Raw genomic sequence first — 8,854 nt, forward strand, 5'->3', positions numbered from 1 at the left:
ATTTTGACACTTTTTAATGTAGATTAATACTCCATTGTGTATAAATGCCACATTTTTTTTATCCATTCGTCTATTGAAGGGCATATAGGTTGGTTCCACAGTCTTGCTATTGTGAATTGTGCTGCTATGAACGTCGATGTAGCAGTGTCCCTGCAGCATGCTCTTTTTAGGTCTTTAGGGAGTAAACTGAGAAGGGGAATAGCTGGGTCAAATGGTGGTTCCATTCCCAGCTTTCCAAGAAATCTCCATACTGCTTTCCAAATTGGCTGCACCAATTTGCAGTCCCACCAACAATGAACAAGTGTACCCTTTTCCCCACATCCTCGCAGCACTTGTTGTTTGACTTCAGAATGGCTGCCAATCCTACTGGAGTGAGATGGTATCTTAGGGTGGTTTTGATTTGCATTTCTCTGACTGCTAGCGATGGTGAGCATTTTTTTCATGTACTTGTTGATTGATTGTATGTCCTCCTCTGAGAAGTGTCTGTTCAGGTCCTTGGCCCATTTGTTGATTGGGTTATTTGTTATCTTATTGTCTAATTTTTTGAGTTCTTTGTATACTCTGGATATTAGGGCTCTATCTGAAGTGTGAGGAGTAAAGATTTGTTCCCAGGATGTAGGCTCCCTATTTACCTCTCTTATTGTTTCTTTTGCTGAGAAAAAACTTTTTAGTTTGAGTAAGTCCCATTTGTTGATTCTAGTTATTAACTCTTGTGCTATGGGTGTCCTATTGAGGAATTTGGAGCCCGACCCCACAGTATGTAGATCGTAGCCAACTTTTTCTTCTATCAGACGCCATGTCTCTGATTTGATATCAAGCTCCTTGATCCATTTTGAGTTAACTTTTGTGCATGGCGAGAGAAAGGGATTCAGTTTCATTTTGTTGCATATGGATTTCCAGTTTTCCCAGCACCATTTGTTGAAGATGCTATCCTTCCTCCATTGCATGCTTTTAGCCCCTTTATCAAATATAAGATAGTTGTAATTTTGTAGATTGGTCTCTGTGTCCTCTGTTCTGTACCTTTGTTCCACCTGCCTGTTTTGGTACCAGTACCATGCTGTTTTTGTTACTATTGCTCTGTAGTATATTTTGAAGTCTGGTATCGCTATACCGCCTGATTCACACTTTCTGCTTAGCATTGTTTTTGCTATTCTGGGTCTTTTATTTTCCATATGAATTTCATGATTGCTTTATCTATTTCTACAAGAAATGCCGTTGGGATTTTGATTGGCATTGCGTTAAACCTGTAGAGAACTTTGGGTAATATCACCATTTTGATGATGTTATTTCTGCCTATCCATGAACAGGGTATATTTTTCCATCTTCTAAGATCTTCTTCTATTTCTCTCTTTAGGGTTCTGTAGTTTTCATTGTATAAGTCTTTCACCTCTTTTGTTAGGTTGATTCCCAAGTATTTTATTTTTTATTTTTGAGGATATTGTGAATGGAGTGGTTTTCCTCATTTCCATTTCAGAGGATTTGTCGCTGATATACAGGAATGCCTTTGATTTATGCGTGTTGATTTTATATCCTGCCACTTTGCTGAATTCATTTATTAGTTCTATTAGTTTATTTGTAGACCCTTTTGGATCTTCTAGGTATAGAATCATGTCTTCAACAAATAGTGATAATTTAAGTTCTTCTTTTCCTATTTTTATGCCTTTAATTTCTTTCATCTAATTGCTCTGGCCAGTGTTTCGAGAACTATGTGGAACAGAAGTGGTGAGAGAGGGCATCCCTGTCTTGTTCCAGATTTTAGAGGGAATGTCTTCATTTTGGTCTCCATTCAGAATGATGCTAGCCTGAGGCTTAGCATAGATTGCTTTTACAATGTTGAGGTATGTTCCTGTTATTCCTAGTTTTTCTAGAGTTTTGAACATAAAGGGATGCTGTACTTTGTCAAATGCTTTTTCTGCATCTATTGAGATGATCATATGGTTCTTATTTTTAAGTCTATTGATGTGGTGAATAACATTTATTGATTTCCGTATATTGTTTTTTTTTTGCAGATGCACAAATAATTTAATGTAAATGTTTTTAAAGTCATTCTCCATTAAAATTCTTCATTATATTCCAAAAAGTGCAAATACACTAAAAGATTCACGTTTTACATGTAAAAAATAAAGAGGAAGAAGAAAAATTCACTTATTTAAGGAACTATCCTTATAATGAAACAATGAGTTGTAATACATGTGTCTTCTAGTTAAATAAAAAAGCAAATTCACATTATCCAGAATCCTGGCTCATAACAAGCTCAAGTCACTCTGGCACGCACCCATACGTAGTTGCCTCTCACAGACTTCCACCCGTGGCAGCTAAGACACTGAGATACTGCAGCTAAAATATCTCCTTATAGGACCACACAACTGTTTCTCCTGGAAAATGTGTACAAAGGTATTTTTATCCCCAAACAAATATTCTATACCTTCACAACAGGCAATTCTTTATCCATTGAAGACTTATACAGTCCCTAACATTCCTCCTGCCCTCAAGTGACAGACATAAGCTCTCAACAATTTATGCCATAGGGATAATCCTGTTTCACAGACATTGGAGATAAGACACACCATCAATGCCTCAAGACACTGAGTCCCACAAGAAGGCCAGTAACACGGGTACTACAAAGCACATGTGTGGTATCCACAGCAGAAGTTAAGCAATCTTGACGGTTATTTGATGGAAGTTTATAAAAATATAAAGGAGTGACAATGCAAAATGATGGTTGCATGTTCAAAACCCACAGGGACTCATGTTTCCAAAAAAGGTGTTTAGGAGTCACAGGAAGAAGGAGATGTCAAATCATTAGTAATCCCTATCGTATTTCTGTGACTGTGTATGTAAAAGTAACACTGGATGATGTGCTTAAGGCTGATTTGCTAAGATACCCAGATATTCTGTAACGGTGGGAAGAGTTGGAGATTTGAAAGAGCAATTGGTTGAGTTCTCCCTTGCCTGGATGCTCACTTCTCCCTGCCCCAACACAGGCTGACAGGAAACTGTCTAAAACAAAGCACTACACCACCCTTGTGCTAAAGAGAAAGTATCCACACATGGGTAAAGAGAGCCAGAGCCTCAAGAACTGCAGCGCCCACACATCACGTGACCTGCCCCCACCCAACCCTCCCACCCATCTGACTTCCTGCTTTGTCAAGACTTGACCCAATTGGGTCAGCGCTTGGGAGCTGCCTTGCTGGGTATGGAGTCAGACTTCCTATCTGTGCAGAATCAGGAGGAAGGACAGTCTGCTCATTGTCACAGGATCTTTCCTGTAAAAGAGAATGAGTTCTTTTCTCTCCAAAAACTCAGAGGAGCACCTTCTGACACAGACCAGCCTCAACCACTTCACTCATAGAGCAAGAGAGATGCTGGATCAAGCCCCAGACTCTCACAATGAGGTACACTCTGATCATAGAAATCCTGTAGCAAAACTCCCAGTACAAGCTCCTCACTCATCATGTACTTCATAAAACCGTCATCTTCCCATGGAACCCCAAACTGCAGGTGATAGGTTGCTGTGGCGTTTTCACCACTGAAGTCCACTATTTCAACTGAAGTGAAATAATGACTCAGAGATGGAGATTTACTATACACATCTTCAAGCCTTTTAGTGAGCAGGTGAGGCAATTCCTCTTCTGTAATGCACTCTTCTGGAATGTTGAGCATGACGAAGAATGTTTTGTTTGATGATATCTCAAATATTTCATTTTCATCTTCATCAATATAAGTTACTCCACTAAGACATAAACCAATGATGATCACTATAATGAGACCCAGGAAGATGGAGGTGATGACCATCCACAGTTTACACTTGCCGACCAACTTCTTATTGCAGGAGCTCCAGGGACTTTCCTTCTTGGCCTGGTCTGGGCTGGTGTCATTGGCCGAAGCAGCCAGGACCTGGAGGGCTCCATTGAGAGGTGTCTGCTCATCCCGCTGCTCCTGGAGCACCGAGAGCTCCAGGTCTTCTTCTGAGGATGAAGGCTTGGCCCCTTCTATGGGCTGGCTGAGAAGAGCTGAGTGGCTCGGCTGGGAGGCCAGACCCACACACCTGCGGGTGCAGAGTCCGTGGTGGCCTCCCGGGTTCACACTCCACCTGATTTCCGTATATTGAACCAGCCTTTCATCCCAGGGATGAATCCTACATGATCATGGTGCACAATTTTTTTGATATGTATTTGAATCCGATTCACCAGAATTTTATTGAGGATTTTTGCGTCTAGGTTCATTAGAGATATTGGTCTGTAGTTTTCTTTCTTTGAAGTGTCTTTGTCTGGTTTAGGAATTAGGGTGATGTTGGTCTCGTAGAATGAATTTGGAAGTTCTCCCTCTTTTTCTATTTCCTTGAATAGCTTGAAAAGTATTGGTATTAGTTCCTCTTTAAAAGTTTTGTAAAACTCTGCTGTATACCCATCGGGTCCTGGGCTTTTCTTAGTTGGTAGTCTTTTGATGGTTTCTTCTATTTCCTCAATTGATATTGGTCTGTTTAGGTTGTCTATATCCTCCTGACTCAATCTGGGCAGATCATATGACTCAAGAAATTTATCGATGCCTTCACTATCTTCTATTTTATTGGAGTATAAGGATTCAAAATAATTTCTGATTATCTTCTGTATTTCTGAAGTGTCTGTTGTGATATTGCCTTATTCATCCCATATGCTAGTAATTTGAGTTCTCTCTCTTCTTCTCTTCATTAGCATGGCTAAGGGTCTGTCGATTTTATTTATTTTTTCAAAGAACCACCTTTTAGTTTTGTCAATTTTTTCAATTGTTTCTTTTGTTTTGATTTCATTAATTTCAGCTCTGATTTTAATTATTTCTTGCCTTCGACTTCTTTTGCTGTTGTTTTGTTCTTTTTCTAGGATTTTGAGATGAAATATGAGATCATTTATTTGTTGGTTTTTTCTCTTTTTAAGGAATGAACTCCAAGCAATGAATTTTCCTCTTAGAACTGCTTTCAATGTGTCCCATAGATTCTGATATGTTGTGTCTGTGTTTTCATTTATCTCTAAGAATTTTTTAATTTCCTCCTTGATGTCTTCTATAACCCATTGATCATTCAGTAACCTATTGTTCATTCTCCAAGTGATGCATGATTTTTCTTTCCTGTCTAATGTCTTCCTTGAGACTCCAGATCATCTGAAGCATGTATATCCTGAATTCTTTATCTGACATTCCATCTGCTGCAGCTATTACCTCTTCTAAAGTTGAGTTGACCTGCATTGCTTGTGGTCCTTTCTTTCCTTGTCTTTTCATACTGCTCGCGTTTCTTTCTGCTTGGTGAAACTGTTGTGTTTTTGAAATTTTCCCCCTATTTATTTATATTGCTCTTGTATAGTTGAAAAGTCTCCCTTGCAGGGTGGGCAGCGGCTGTGCTCCTCCTCCAATTGGGGTGATCTCTCTACCATGCTGGAGGGCCACTGTGTCTGTTCTGCTGGTGGGTGGCAGGTCTGCCTACCTTGCAGGCACGGGCGGCGGCTCTGCTCTGCCCCTCCTCCAATTGGTGTGACTTGTCTACCATGCCTGCAGACCCCTGGGCCTGTTCTGCCGGTCGGTCACAGGTCTGCCTACCTTGCAGGTGCAGGCGGTGGCTCTTCTCTGTCCTTACTCCAATTGGGGTGACGTGTCTACCATGCTGGCGGGTCGCTGGGCCTGTTCCAGGCGTGGGAGGCATCTCTGCTCTGCCCCTACTCCAACTGGGGTGTCGTGACTTCCATGCCGGCGGGTCGCTGGGCTTGTTCCAGGCGTGGGCGGTGGCTCTGCTCTACCACTACTCCAATTGGGGTGATGTGACTACCACGCCGGCAGGCCGCTGGGCCTGATCTGCCGGTCGGTCGCAGGTCTGTCTACTTTGCGGGTGCGGGTGGCGGCTCTGCTCTGTCCCTCCTCCAATTGGTGTGACGTGTCTACCACGCCCCTGGACTGCTGGGCCTGTTCTGCCGGTCAGTCGCAGGTCTGCCTACCTTGCGGGTGCGGGTGGCGGCTCTGCTCGGCCCCTACTCCAAATGGGGTGACGTGACTGCCACGCCAGCGGGTTGCTGGGCCTGTTCTGGGCACGGGCTGCAGCTCTGCTCTGCCCCTACTCCAATTGGGGTGATGTGACTACCATGCCGGCGGGCCGCTGGGCCTCTAAAATACTTTATGATAAAAAAACTTAAAAGAATTCACAGCCAGAAAACCAGCACTGCAAAGCATTTTGAGCAAAATACTACAAGAAGAGGAATTGAAAAATAGCACCCAAAACTAACAGTGGGAGGTATCTCAGTAAAGGGGGAGAAAAATAACCAAAGAGGAAAAACTAGCCAAACTAAAATAAATAAATAAATAAACATCACTGGAAGTACAAGCCATATTTCAATAGTAACCTTAAATGTTAATGGCTTAAATTCACCAATCAAGAGACATTGGCTAGTAACCTGGATTAAAAAAAAAAAAAACAGATCCAACAATATGCAGCCTACAGGAGACTCATATGATAAGAAAAGACATACAGAGGCTGAAGGTGAAAGGTTGGGAAAAATCATACCACTCACATGGTCCTCGGAAGCAAGCAGGAGTGGCCATATTCATATCAAATAAAATCAACTTCAAACCTAAGTTAATCAAAAGGGATAAAGAAGGACACTATATAATGTTAAAAGGAACCATCCACCAACAAATCATAACAATTATCAATTTGTATGCACCAAACAATGGTGCTGCAACGTTCATAAAACAAACTCTCCTCAAGTTCAAGAGTCAAATAGACCACAACACAATAATTATGGGTGACTTCAACACACCACTCTCTCCATTAGACAGATCCTCCAGACAAAAGCTGGATAAACAAACTATAGAACTCAATAACACAATCAATAACCTAGACTTAACCAACATATATAGAATATATCAACCATCATCAAGTGGATACACGTTCTACTCAGCAGCACATGGATCTTACTCAACAATAGACCATATATTATGCCATAGGGCAACTCTTAGTAAATATAAAGGTGTGGAGATAATACCATGCACCTTATCTGATCATAATGGAATGAAACTGGAAATCAATGATAAAAGAAGGAAGGAAAAATCCTGCATCACCTGAAAAATGAACAACATGTTACTGAATGATCAATGGGTTACAGAAGACATAAAGGAGGAAATCAAAACATTCTTAGAGATAAACGACAATACAGATACAACATACCGGAATCTATGGGACACAATGAAAGCAGTTTTAAGAGGGAAATTCATTTCCTGGAGTTGTTCCTCAAAAAAAGAGATAAACAACAAATAAATGAACTCGCACTACATCTCAAAACCCTAGAAAAGGAAGAGCAAAACAACAGCAAATGTAGTAGAAGACAAGTAATAATTAAAATCAGAGTGGAAATCAACAAAATTGAAACAAAAAAAACCATTGAAAAAATTGATATAACTAAAAGTTGGTTCTTCGAAAAAATAAATAAGATTGACAGACACTTATCCATGCTAACAAAGAGAAGAAGAGAGAGAACTCAAATTACTAACATACGGGATGAAAAATGCAATGTCACAATGGACACTACAGAAATACAGAAGATAATTAGAAAATATTTTGAAACCCTATATTCCAATAAAATAGAAGATAGTGAAGATATCAATAAATTTCTTAAGGCATATGATCTGCCCAGATTGAGTCAGCAAGACACACACAATTTAAACAGACCAATAACAAAGGAAGAAATAGAAGAAGCCATCAAAAGACTACCAACCAAGAAAAGCCTTGGACTCGATGGGTATACAGCGGAGTTTTACAAAACCTTCAAAGAAGAATTAATACCAATACTTTTCAAGCTATTTCAAGAAATAGAAAAAGAAGGAGCTTTTCCAAATTCATTCTATGAGGCCAACATCACCCTGATCCCGAAACCAGACAAAGACACTTCAAAGAAAGAAAACTACAGACCAATATCTCTAATGAATGTAGATGCAAAAATCCTCAATAAAATCCTGGCAAATCAAATACAAAAGCATATGAAAAAAAGTGTGCACCATGATCAATTAGGATTCATCCCTGTGATGCAAGGCTGGTTCAATATATGGAAATCAATAAATGTTATTCACCACATCAATAGACTTAAAGATAAGAACCATATGATCATCTCGATAGATGCAGAAAAAGCATTCAACAAAGTACAGGATCACTTTATGTTCAAAACACTAGAAAAACTAGGAATAACAGGAACTTACCTCAACATCGTAAAAGCTATATATGCTAAGCCTCAGGCTAGCATCATTCTGAATGGAGAAAAACTGAAGGCATTCCCTCTAAAATCTGGAACAAGACAGGGATGCCCTCTCTCACCACTTCTATTCAATTTAGTTCTTGAAATACTAGCCAGAGCAATTAGAAAGACAAAAGAAATTAAAGGCATAAAAATAGGAAAAGAAAAACTTAAATTATCACTATTTGTTGAAGACATGATTCTATACCTAGAAGATCCAAAAGGGTCTACAAAGAAACTACTGGAACTAATAAATGAATTCAGCAAAGTGGCAGGATATAAAATCAACACGCATAAATCAAAGGCATTCCTGTATATCAGCAACAAAACTTCTGAAATGGAAATGAGGAAAACCACTCCATTCACAATATCCTCAAAAATAAAAAATAAAATACTTGGGAATCAACCTAACAAAAGAGGTGAAAGACTTATACAATGAAAACTACAGAACCCTAAAGAGAGAAATAGAAGAAGATCTTAGAAGATGGAAAAATATACCCTGTTCATGGATAGGCAGAAATAACATCATCAAAATGGTGATATTACCCAAAGTTCTCTACAGGTTTAACGCAATGCCAATCAAAATCCCAACGGCATTTCTTGTAGAA

The 8,854-nt window shown here is 39.8% G+C and overlaps 1 pseudogene; it reads right to left on the bottom strand.

The window, feature by feature from the left end:
* Positions 1-3,342: 3,342 nt before the first annotated feature.
* On the bottom strand, positions 3,343-5,714 carry LOC144250690 (TPA-induced transmembrane protein pseudogene; annotated as a pseudogene).
* Positions 5,715-8,854: the final 3,140 nt, after the last annotated feature.

This window comes from Urocitellus parryii, chromosome X (genome assembly GCF_045843805.1).
Source record: "Urocitellus parryii isolate mUroPar1 chromosome X, mUroPar1.hap1, whole genome shotgun sequence".
Classification (NCBI taxonomy): Eukaryota; Metazoa; Chordata; class Mammalia; order Rodentia; family Sciuridae; genus Urocitellus; species Urocitellus parryii.